The sequence below is a fragment of the Hemiscyllium ocellatum genome, chromosome 29 (genome assembly GCF_020745735.1).
Source record: "Hemiscyllium ocellatum isolate sHemOce1 chromosome 29, sHemOce1.pat.X.cur, whole genome shotgun sequence".
NCBI classification, from domain to species: Eukaryota; Metazoa; Chordata; class Chondrichthyes; order Orectolobiformes; family Hemiscylliidae; genus Hemiscyllium; species Hemiscyllium ocellatum.
The window spans coordinates 55,647,808-55,659,460 of NC_083429.1; positions in this window are offsets into that span (position 1 = coordinate 55,647,808).

An 11,653-nucleotide genomic window follows, 5' to 3' on the forward strand; every position below is an offset into this window, starting at 1 on the left:
TCTGGAGGGCTATTAACTGAAAGATAGAATCCTAAGGCATAAATGGCGACCACAGCAGGTTAGTGCAGAGGAGAAATGGGCCGAAGTGCACCAGATTGTGTTGCTGGTAGCATACAGACAGGAAGTGACACAGGTTGTACATGAACTACCTGTAGGAGGTCACCTAGGGGTAAGAAAGACTCAGGCTAAGGTACAAAAACCTTTTTATTGGCCTGGAATGCACAAGGATGTGGTTAACTTTTGCTGTACATGTCATCCATACCAAATGGTGGGTAAGCCACAGGCGGTAATAAAACCAGCTCCTTTGTTGCCAATTCCTGTATTTGAGGAACCTGCCACGTGGGCAGTGATTGATTGTGTAGGTCCCCTTACAAAAATTACAAGTGGGAACCAGTACTTGCTAACCATAATGGATGGGTCTATCAGATTTCCAGAGGCAATTCCATTATGGTGTATCTCGGCAAAAAGGGCAGTGGAGGAGTTAGTAGCTTTCTTCACACGGCATGAGCTACCTAGAGAGATTCAGTCGGACCAAGGGTCTAATTTTTACTGCTAGGCTGTTTGAGGAGGTTATGGATAACACTTTGAATCCTGAATCCCAGGGAGCTTTAGAAAGATGGCATCAGACCTTGAAGACCATGTTGAAAGCATATTGTCAGGATTACCTAAATGATTGGGATAAAGGTATCCCATTCTTATTGTTTCCCATGAGAGACACCCCATCAAATCTAGTCAGTTTACTCCCTTGGAGTTAATATTCAGGCATGAAGTGAGAGGCCCTTTGAAATTATTTAAAGAAAAATTGACAGAACCAAAGTTGGAGATTTCGCACTTAGATCATGTAATAGAGGTGAGGGAGAGATTAAATTGGGTAGGTCAGTTAGCTGAACAGCACCTAAAGAGGGCACAGCATAGAACAAAGCAACTAAAAACTCTGAAATTCAGACGTATTCCCGTGGGGATGACGTATTAGTATTATCCCCAATGATAGAAAATCCCTTCAAAGCCAGGTAAAGTGGTCCCTATCAAATTGAGAAAAGGTTGATTCAGGAAAACTATCTGGTAAAGATTAGAGATAGGAAAAAAACTGTATCAGGTATGTCATGTGAATATGTTGAAACCTTATTAAAATAGAGAGAAGGATCTGGAGAAACAGGCGTTAGTTACTGCCCCACAGAGTGAGGAATCAAATCCGGATGATGTGGATTTTGATGTGCCTCAAAATAGATTCAAAAATGAAGTCCTTGAGGAGTGAATAGATTAGTAAGATATCTGTCTCAGCGGCAAAGAACCCAGTTGCAGCAGTATGAGGATGTCTGCAGGAACACAATGGGGAGGACTAATACTATTGTGTATGAGGTGGAAGTAGGGAATGCTGTTCCAATAAAACAATACCCCTACAGACTTAATCCTTTCAGAGCCACACAGGTCCAGGAGGAAGTGGATGTGATGCTCAGCGAAGATATCACTGAACTGAGTCAGAGTGAATGGAGTTCGCCAATCGTGTTAGTTCCCAAACCTGATGGGAGTCAACAATTTTGTGTGGACTACCGGAATGTCAACGCTGTAACAAAATCAGAACCATATCCAATACCAAGATTGGAGGCATGTATAGACAAAGTTGGACAAGCCAGTTACATCACAAAGTTGGACTTACTGCATGGTAGGTACCAATTGGTATGTACCTTTATCAGAGAAAGTAAAAGAAGTGTCTGTGTTTGTAACCCCAAGTGGGCAATATCAATTCAAAGTGATGCCCTTTGGAATGAAGAATGCATCTGCCACATTCCAAAGACTCATGAATAGAATTGTGGCTGGGTTAACAAACTGTGCAGTCTGTCTGGACGATATGGTGATCTTTAGTGAGTTATGGAAAGATCACATAGTACAGTTGGCAGAGCGCTTTGAATGATTAAGAGAAACAAAACTGGTAATAACCTTACAGAAATCAGAATTTGTAAAAGCAGAGATGGTGATCTTGGGACATAACATTGGGTCCTGGAAGATTGACCCCAAGGAATGCTAAGACGAAGGCCATCGAGGAATTTCCACGACCAACCTCGAAGAAAGAGGTGCTTCAATTTTTGGAAACTAAACAGTTTCTACCGGACGTTTGTTCCAAACATCAGCAGTGTGGTGGCACCGCGAACAGATTTTCTGAAAAAGAACACAAAGTTTCAGTGGACAGGGCAATGCCAGGAGACATCTGACAATTTAAAAGCAGCATTAATGACCTCAATGGTTTTAGTTGCACTAATGTTTCTTGAAATCCTTCAGTTGCAATCGATGCTTGCAACATCAGAGCTGGCCTCCTCCAGGGAAATGATGATGGAACTGAACAGCCAGTTGGTTCCTTTTCAAAGAAACTCAACACCCATCAGAGAAAATACTCTACCATCAAAAGGGAATTCATGGAGTTTGGAACTGGCCTTACAATATTTTGATGTTTAAGTGATGAACAATGTGAGGGAGAGGGTTGTACACATGGATCATATTCCTCTTACATTCTTGGAACGATTTAAAGACAAGAATGAGACTATTTCACTGGAGTCTATGTTACAAACCTTTAATTTCCAAATTGTACATGTTGCAGCTTGTAAGAATGTGACGTGTTATTGTGGATTTAACGGATAAAGTATAGATAAGACTGAACAGATACCAATGTTATTTATACACGTGTTCAGAAATTAATACAATTTCTGTATTAGATTATTGTCCTATATATTTCATGGTAATGGAGTTAAAAATTACAAATAAAATGAAGCCAACTTTCCATTATGATGGCGCATTTTTTTTCTTAAGGGGGAGGTGTTATGAAATTGAAGGCATGTACTGTACCTTTAAGACAGAGTCAATACTGTTTCGCACTGAGAGCTCACAGGCACCTGTCATGTAGCTGACTAGCAGTCTCAGAGTGTACTGGAAAATTAAAAATACGTAACTTTTGGCTGCAAAATGAATAACATTGTACCCAAAACTATGTTGACAACCATTCAAATGTAACCAATCAGTTTAAATTATGCCCAGGATACTAAAACCCATTCAATTTTGAATTTACTATTTTGCAACATCGGCCCAATGAGATGATCCGATGCTTGGGGTATAAAAAACCAAACATTTTGAGTTAGCCAGAGAGAGACCAACTGCCATCGACAAGTAACTGCCAGCAAAACCCTCTCTATCAAAGGTACCTTTATCATAGGAAACATCCTTGCAGCAAAAGACCAACGACATCCCAGAGGAAGGCAGACACTGGAGACAACAGCCGCTGTCTGGGTTTGAAATGATGTTGATGTAATTTTAATAAAGGTGGTTATTGGAACAGTATATTGTTGTAGAGGCAGATAACAAGCAGTGCAGAGAAAGAAGGTTAAAAGTTGCTGTATAATGTTTAACTTTAGAGTAAATTGATTTTTTTTCTTTAAATAGTGGAAATTAGGACTTCTCTGTCACTCACACTTTAACAGATTATGAGGCAAGGTGATCTTTTCAGTATGTTTGGTTTAATTAGCAGAGAGGTTTACTGCGATGTCGTAACATTATATTGCAGCTGTACAAGCCACACCCTGGAGTACTGTGTGCAGATTTGGTCTCCTTACTTGAGAAAGGATGTACTGGCACTGGACGGGGATGCAGAGGAGGGTCACTAGGTTGATTCCGGAGTGGAGGGGGTTGGCTTATGAGAAGAGACCGAGTAGATTGGGATTATATTCATCAGAATTCAGAAGAGTGAGGGGATATCTTACAGAAACATAAAATTATGAAGGGGATAGATAAGGTAGAAGTATAGAGGAGGTTTTCACTGGTAGGTGAGACTAGGATAACAGGGCATGGCCTCAAGATTAGAGGAAGCAGATTTAGGACTGAACTGAGAAGGGACGTCTTCACCCAGAAGGTTGTGAATCTATGGAATTTCCAGCCCGGGGAAGTAGTTGACGCTACTTCGGTAAATGATTTAAAGCTAAGATCGATTTGTTTTGAAAAATGGAGGATTGAACAGTTACTGTGAGAGGGTGGGTAAGTGGAGCTAGATCAGCTGTGATCGTGTTGAATGGTGGAACAGGCTCGAAGGGCCCTACAGCCTACTACTACTCCTGCTTCTTATGTCCTAAAACAAACATGAGGCCAAATCACATCCTTCACAACACTGAGGGCTTAATTGCCCTTAAACTGCTCACAGACACTTCTCACCCAGACCTTTTCATCAAACCCGATCTTTATGTTTTCCTCAAAACATGTTCAAATCCTCAGTTCAGCAAGTTATGCAAAGGACAGCCCCACTAATAATACAACATTCTCTCAGCACGGACCCTTCAACAGTACAGCACTCCCTCAGCACTGACCCTCTGACAGTGCGGCACTCCCACAGCACTGACCCCCTGACAGTGCAGCACTCCCTCAGCACGGACTCTCTGACAGTGCGGCACTCCCTCAGTACTGATCCTCTGACAGTGCAGCACTCCCTCAGCACTGACTCTCTGACAGTGCGGCACTCCCTCAGCACTGACTCTCCAACAGTGCAACACTCCGTCAGCACTGACTCTCTGACAGTGCGGCACTCCCTCAGTACTGACTCTCCGACAGTGCAGCACTCCCTCAGCACTGACCCTCTGACAGTGCGGCACTCCCTCAGTACTGATCCTCTGACAGTGCAGCACTCCCTCAGCACGGACTCTCTGACAGTGCGGCACTCCCTCAGCACTGACTCTCCGACAGTGCAGCACTCCCTCAGCACTGACCCTCTGACAGTGCGGCACTCCCTCAGCACTGACCCTCTGACAGTGCGGCACTCCCTCAGCACTGACCCTCCGACAGTGCGACACTCCCTCAGCACTGACCCTCCGACAGTGCGACACTCCCTCAGCACTGACCCTCTGACAGTGCAGCACTCCCTCAGCACTGACTCTCTGACAGTGCGGCACTCCCTCAGCACTGACTCTCCAACAGTGCAACACTCCGTCAGCACTGACTCTCTGACAGTGCGGCACTCCCTCAGTACTGACTCTCCGACAGTGCAGCACTCCCTCAGCACTGAGCCTCTGACAGTACGGCACTCCCTCAGCACTGACCCTCTGACAGTGCAGCACTCCCTCAGCACTGACCCTCCGACAGTGCGGCACTCCCTCAGCACTGACCCTCTGACAGTGCAGCACTCCCTCAGCACTGAGCCTCTGACAGTACGGCACTCCCTCAGCACTGACACTCCGACAGTGCAACACTCCATCAGCACTGACTCTCTGACAGTGCGGCACTCCCTCAGTACTGACTCTCCGACAGTGCAGCACTCCCTCAGCACTGAGCCTCTGACAGTACGGCACTCCCTCAGCACTGACCCTCTGACAGTGCAGCACTCCCTCAGCACTGACCCTCCGACAGTGCAGCACTCCCTCAGCACTGAGCCTCTGACAGTACAGCACTCCCTCAGCACTGACACTCCAACAGTGCAGCACTCCCTCAGCACTGACCCTCTGACAGTGCGGCACTCCCTCAGCACTCGTGGGATAGAATGTTGGACAAGATGCCTGCCCCTCATCGCTTTCTCTTAGAGTCAGAGATGTACAGCATGGAAATAGACCCTTCATTTCAACTTGTTCATGCCAACCAGATGTCCTCAATTAATCTAGTTCCATTTGCCAACATTTGGCCCATATCCCTCTAAATCCTTCTTACTCATACACCCATCCAGATGCCTTTTAAATGTTATGGTGATGCCAGTATTGGACTGGAGTGGACAAAGTTAAAAATCACACTATGTTGTAATTTTAAATGCTGTAGTTGTAACAGCATCCACCATTTTCTCTGGCAGCTCATTCCATGTATGTGCCACCATCTCGCCCAATATTCTTTCCCCTGAATACTTGAGGGAGTGCTACACTGTCAGAGGGTCAGTGCTGAGGGAGTGCCGCACTGTCGGAGGGTCAGTGCTGAGGGAGTGCTGCACTGTCGGAGGGTCAGTGCTGAGGGAGTGGGTACTGTCAGAGGATCAGTGCTGAGGGAGTGCCACACTGTCAGAGGATCATTGCTGAGGGAGTGCTGAACTGTCAGAGGGTTAGAGCTAAGGGAGTGCCGCACTGTCGGAGGGTCAGTACTGAGGGAGTGCTGCACTGTCAGAGGGTCAGTGCTGAGGAAGTGGACACTGTCAGGGGGTCGATGCTGAGGGAGTGGGCACTGTCAGAGGGTTAGTGCTGAGGCAGTGCTGCACTGTCGGAGGGTCAGTGCTGAGGAAGCGCTGCACTGTCAGAGGATCAGTGCTGAGGGAGTGCCGCACTGTCGGAGGGTCAGTGCTGAGGGAGTGCCGCACTGTCGGAGGGTCAGTGCTGAGGGAGTGCCGCACTGTCAGAGGGTCAGTGCTGAGGGAGCGCTGCACTGTCAGAGGGTCAGTGCTGAGGGAGTGTCACACTGTCAGAGGGTCAGTGCTGAGGGAGTGCCACACTGTCGGAGGGTTAGTGCTGAGGCAGTGCTGCACTGTCGGAGGGTCAGTGCTGAGGGAGTGCCGCACTGTCGGAGGGTCAGTGCTGAGGGAGTGGGCACAGCCGGAGGGTCAGTACTATCCTGTTTGAAAGGTGAAAAGAAACAATAAGTCAAAATTAAAGTAGAAACAATGGAAACTCTGAAGGTTATCCAGCCTATGGGGAGGAAAGGACATGCCCTGGATAACCATGACAGGCAGAAAGTACAGTCATTGGGAGGAGCTCGAACTCTCCGTTTCGGAGTGAGAGTTGTAGCTGGAGTCAACACCGTGTCCTGTGAGGCTGTGTCTTCCCATTCGTGTGTTGACAACATTCAGCGGTACAGACATTGAGCATCATATGGTGCCGTCACACAGAGCCGTATGGCTCCAGTGGTTATGGAGTAAGTGCAGCAAACATTTCCCAGCCAGATGCCGGACTGACATAAGGGGAAAGAGTGGATCAGTTAGGATTATATTCACTAAAGTTTAAATAGTAAGGAAGGATCTCATAGAAACCTATAATCTGTAACCTGGGAAGGATGCTCCCAATGGTGGGGGAGTTCAGAACCAGGGGCCACAGTTTAAGGTCACAGGATAAACCGTGTAGGACTGAGATGAGGAGACATTACTCAGGGAGTGGTGACCCTGCCAAATTGTCTGCCACAGAAACTGGTTGAGGCCAAAACATTGAATGTTTTCAAGAAATTAGAGAGAATATGTTGGACTAAAAGAGATCAAAGAGTACAGGAGGCAGTGGTGATTATATTGAATAGCCAAATGTCTTCATCCTGCTATATTTTCTATGTTTCTATGTAACGTACATCAAGCATCCTATAGCTCCATAATACATCCTGAGCATCACATCACCCAGTCACACACACTGTGAATCCTATAGCTCAGTGACACACATACAGACCGTACATCATATAGCTCAGCGACAAACGTACACACTGAGCATCCTATAGCCCAGTGACACACGAACATACCATGCATTCTATAGCCCAGTGACACACATTCACACCATGCATCCTATAGCCCAGTGACAAACATACATATTATGCATTATATAGCCCAGTGACACACATACACACCATGCATCCTATAGCCCAGTGACACACATACACACCATGCATCCTATAGCCCAGTGACAAACATACATATTATGCGTTATATAGCCCAGTGACACACATACGCACTGTGCACCAAATAGATGAGTAACACTCAAACAGCAACAAGTAGCTAAGTTGTAGTGATTGTGATGAGGTCAGCAAAGTGGGCATCATAGAATATAAGTTGCCTGATTGGGGCTGTTAATCTGGTCCAATCAGGGAGCCCTGCCTGACAGATAAGAACAGGAATGTTTGGACTGAGCCCTTGTGGAAGACATCCATTCTACCAGAGGAGCTGTTCCTGTGGGGAGGCCTAGCCCTGGGACTGGGCTTCTGAAGATTGAACACCTGTGTGTGTGTGTGTGTGTGTGTGTGTGTGTGTGTGTGTGTGTGCGCTGGGAGGTGAGCAGGTGCTGTATCCTGGAGTTTGGGAAAACACCTTTCCCTCAGGAGTGGACCAAACCCCTGAGTTAACTGCACCTGTACAATGTACTGTTCCTGTGAGTGGGCCTGGTTTTCCAAGGCTGGGCCAGGACTCCATGGAGATTGAATGCCTGTGTGCTGTGGGGTGTGCATTTGCTGCCTTCAGGAGTGGACTCTGCCCTTGGTTGCGGACTCTGTTTTCAGTAATGGACTCTGCAGGTTGGAGTGGACTCTATTTCTGACCACGCACATCGTATACTGGAGTGGACTCTTCCTGGCAATGGATTCTATATCTTGAAGACTCTTATGTATGAATTTGGATTATCTACCAGAAAGGACTGTTTTATATTGTGGTGTTTCCTGTATCTATCACCTGCACTGTCTTGTGTCCCTGGGTCTGGCAGGCCTTGCTGTGAGTTGGGAAGCTCATGCGTCGCCCTGAAAGCTGTCACCCCGAGAGCTGGAAGGTGGGTAGGCCATTCTGTGAACCTGAAGGTTGGTAGGCTGCCCTGAAAGCCAGAGGGTGGGTAGGCCACCCTGATGCCAGTCACCCTGAGAGCCAGATAGTGAGTAGGCTGTTCTGAGCGCTGTCGTCCCGATAAGGGGTAATCGGGACGGGCTGCCCTAGAGGTGGTCGAAAGGTGTCAGCAGCCGAGAGCCAGAAGGTGCGTAGGGATGGGCTGAGATCCAGAAGGCTTGTGGGCTACCCTACACGCTGTCGTCCCAGGGAAGGGGACAGGCTGCCCTAGAGGTGGCCGGAAGGTGTGCTAGGATAGCCCACTAGTCGGAGGTGCAACGGGGTGGGTGAGAGCCCAATGGTACGTCGGGGCAGACCGAGAGCCAGAAGGCGGGTAGCCGTCCTCAGCGCTGTCACCCCGGGCAGGTACCGGGGCGGGCTGCCCCAGAGGTGGTCGGAAGGTGCTGAGGTTGGTTAGTGAAGCTGGAAGGTGGGTAGGCCGTCCAAACTGCTGTCACCCCGGGCGGGTACTGGGGTGGGCTGTCCTAGAGGTGGTCGAAAGGTGTGTGAGGGCGGACCGAGAACTGGAAGGGGCACGGGGTGGACCGAGAACTGGAAGGTGGGTAGGGGCGGGCTGCCTTAGAGTGGTCGGAAGGTGGGAAGGGCAGGGGCTTGCTGGGTCTGTATTGTCTGCACTTCTGTATGTAACCGTATTGTTTAATGTACAAATGTTGTTGTCTTATGTGGAACTGGGATTTGAGGTTTATCCTCATCTCCCTGTAAAATGGTTGAATGGTTGGGTTTGGGGCCTAGCTTTGCTGCTCCTCTCCCTTGTAAAATTGCTGTCTCTTGTACAGCTGTAAATGTTTTTTTTGTAAACTGTTTTGTAATTTGTTTCATAAAATAAAAAAAAAACAGGAAAAAAAGAACAGGAATATCTGGACTGAGCCCTTGTGGAAGACATCCCCTCAATTCCCTCCTCAGGCGACTGACTGTGTGGAGTTTGCACATTCTCCCCGTGTCTGTGTGGGTTTCCTCCGGGTGCTCCGGTTTCCTCCCACAGTCCAAAGATGTGCGGGTCAGGTGAATTGGCCATGCTGAATTGCCCGTAGTGTTAGGTAAGGGGTAAATGTAGGGGTATGGGTGGGTTGCGCTTCGGCGGGTCGGTGTGGACTTGTTGGGCCGAAGGGCCTGTTTCCACACTGTAAGTAATCTAATCTAATCTAAACATCCATTCTACCAGAGGAGCTGTTCCTGTGGGGAGGCCTAGCCCTGGGCCTCTGAAGATTGAACACCTGTGTGTGTGCTGGGAGGTGAGCAGTTGCTGTATCCTGATGTCTGGGAGAACACCTTTCCTTCAGGAGTGGATCAAACCCCTGAGTTAACTGCACCTGTACAATGTACTGTTCCTGTGAGTGGGCCTGGTTATCCAAGGCTGGGCCAGGACTCCATGGAGACTGAATGCCTGTGTGCTGTGGGGTGTGCATCTGCTGCCTTCAGGAGTGGACTCTGCCCTTGGTTGCGGACTCTGTTTTTAGCAACTGACTCTGCAGTTTGGAGTGGACTCTATTTCTGAAAACATACATCGTATACTGGAGTGGACTCTTCCTGGGAATGGACTCTATACTTTGAAGTCTCTGTATTTGGACTGTGTACCACTGTATTGTGGTGTTTCCTGAGTCTATCACCTGCACTGTCTTGTGTGTCCCTGGGTCTGGCAGGTCTTACTGTGAGCTGGGAGGCTCATGGATCGTCCTGAAAGCTGTCACCCCGAGAGCCGGAGGGTGGGTAGGCTATCCTGTGAACCTGAAGGTTGGTAGGCTGTCCTGAAAGCCAGAGGGTGAGTAGGCCACCCTGATGCCAGTCACCCCGAGAGTCAGATGGTGGGTAGGCTGTTCTGAGCGCGTCATCCCGAGAAGGAGGTACCGGGGCGGGCTGCCCTAGAGGTGGCTGGAAGGTGTACCAGGATAGCCCACTGGCCGGATGGCGCATCGGGGTGGGCGAGAGCCCAATGGTACGTAGGGGCAGACCGAGAGCCAGAAGGTGGGTAACCGTCCTCAGCGCTGTCACCCTGGGCAGGTACCGGGGCGGGCTGTCCTAGAGGTGGTCGAAAGGTGTGTCAGGGTGGACCAAGAACTGGAAGGGGCATGGGGTGGACAGAGAGCCGGAAGGTACGTAGGGGCGGGCTGCCTTAGAGTGGTCGGAAGGTGGGAGGGGCGGGGGCTTGCTGGGTCTGTATTTAATGCACATTTTTACGTAACTGGATTGTCTTATGTATAAATGTCATTGTTGCTGTCTTTTCATATTTGAAACAGGAGATTCAGAGTCTCCTCAGTTTAGGGGGAAAAAAAAGACCAGGAGTGTGAGAGATTCTGTTCACTCTGAGAGCTGGCTCTGAGGGAGCTGGATCAGGGTCAGGGACTCTCCGTGTGTAAATAATGGGTGACTTGGTGATGGGATACTGGGCTCTGTGAGTTTATTTCATCAGTAACACACATTCATGGAACATCATATAGTCCGGTAATACTCACTGGACCAAACACGGTCCTAATAATATCCTCAAGACAATAATGACACAGTGTTTTGAGCTTCAGGGGTGATCAGAGAGTTTCAGGAAGCCCCAAATGACATATTTTTAATAAAAAGCATCACAAACGATGGTTCACAGTAGATTGCATTTTAAAGCTATTTCATCAGGTGTTTTTAAGGAGCTGGTAACATTATCAGATCCGTAGCCCACTCTTTCCATGTCATTACAGAAAACCATACTTATATTTATTCCCAGTGCAAACAAAGGCATTTTAAAAACATTAAATGGATTCAAAAATGAAATTAGCAAAATCCAGAAAAAAGTTCTAGATAATTAAAACCATCCAATGTACATTTGTAAAGTTCTTCCCTTGGATTTCTAACATACATTGCAATATTAATACAAAGTTTGGATTTAATAATCTGGAGAACTTTCCCAGAGCAGACTGTGGTCGCTGTGAATCAGTTGAAATTTTCAAAACAGCGTGGTGGTTTTGCTTTTGCTGGGTAAGGGTGTCCAAGGGTGTGGAGTTGAAATACAGATCACCACAATCTAAACAGACAGGGCACAATCTAAGTGGGCTGAATGGTCTCCTCTATTTCCCTGCTCCTGAAGAGAGGGAAGGGTGTATATTGAGAGTTAGGAGAAAGTGAGGACTGCAGATGCTGGAGATCAGAGTCGAG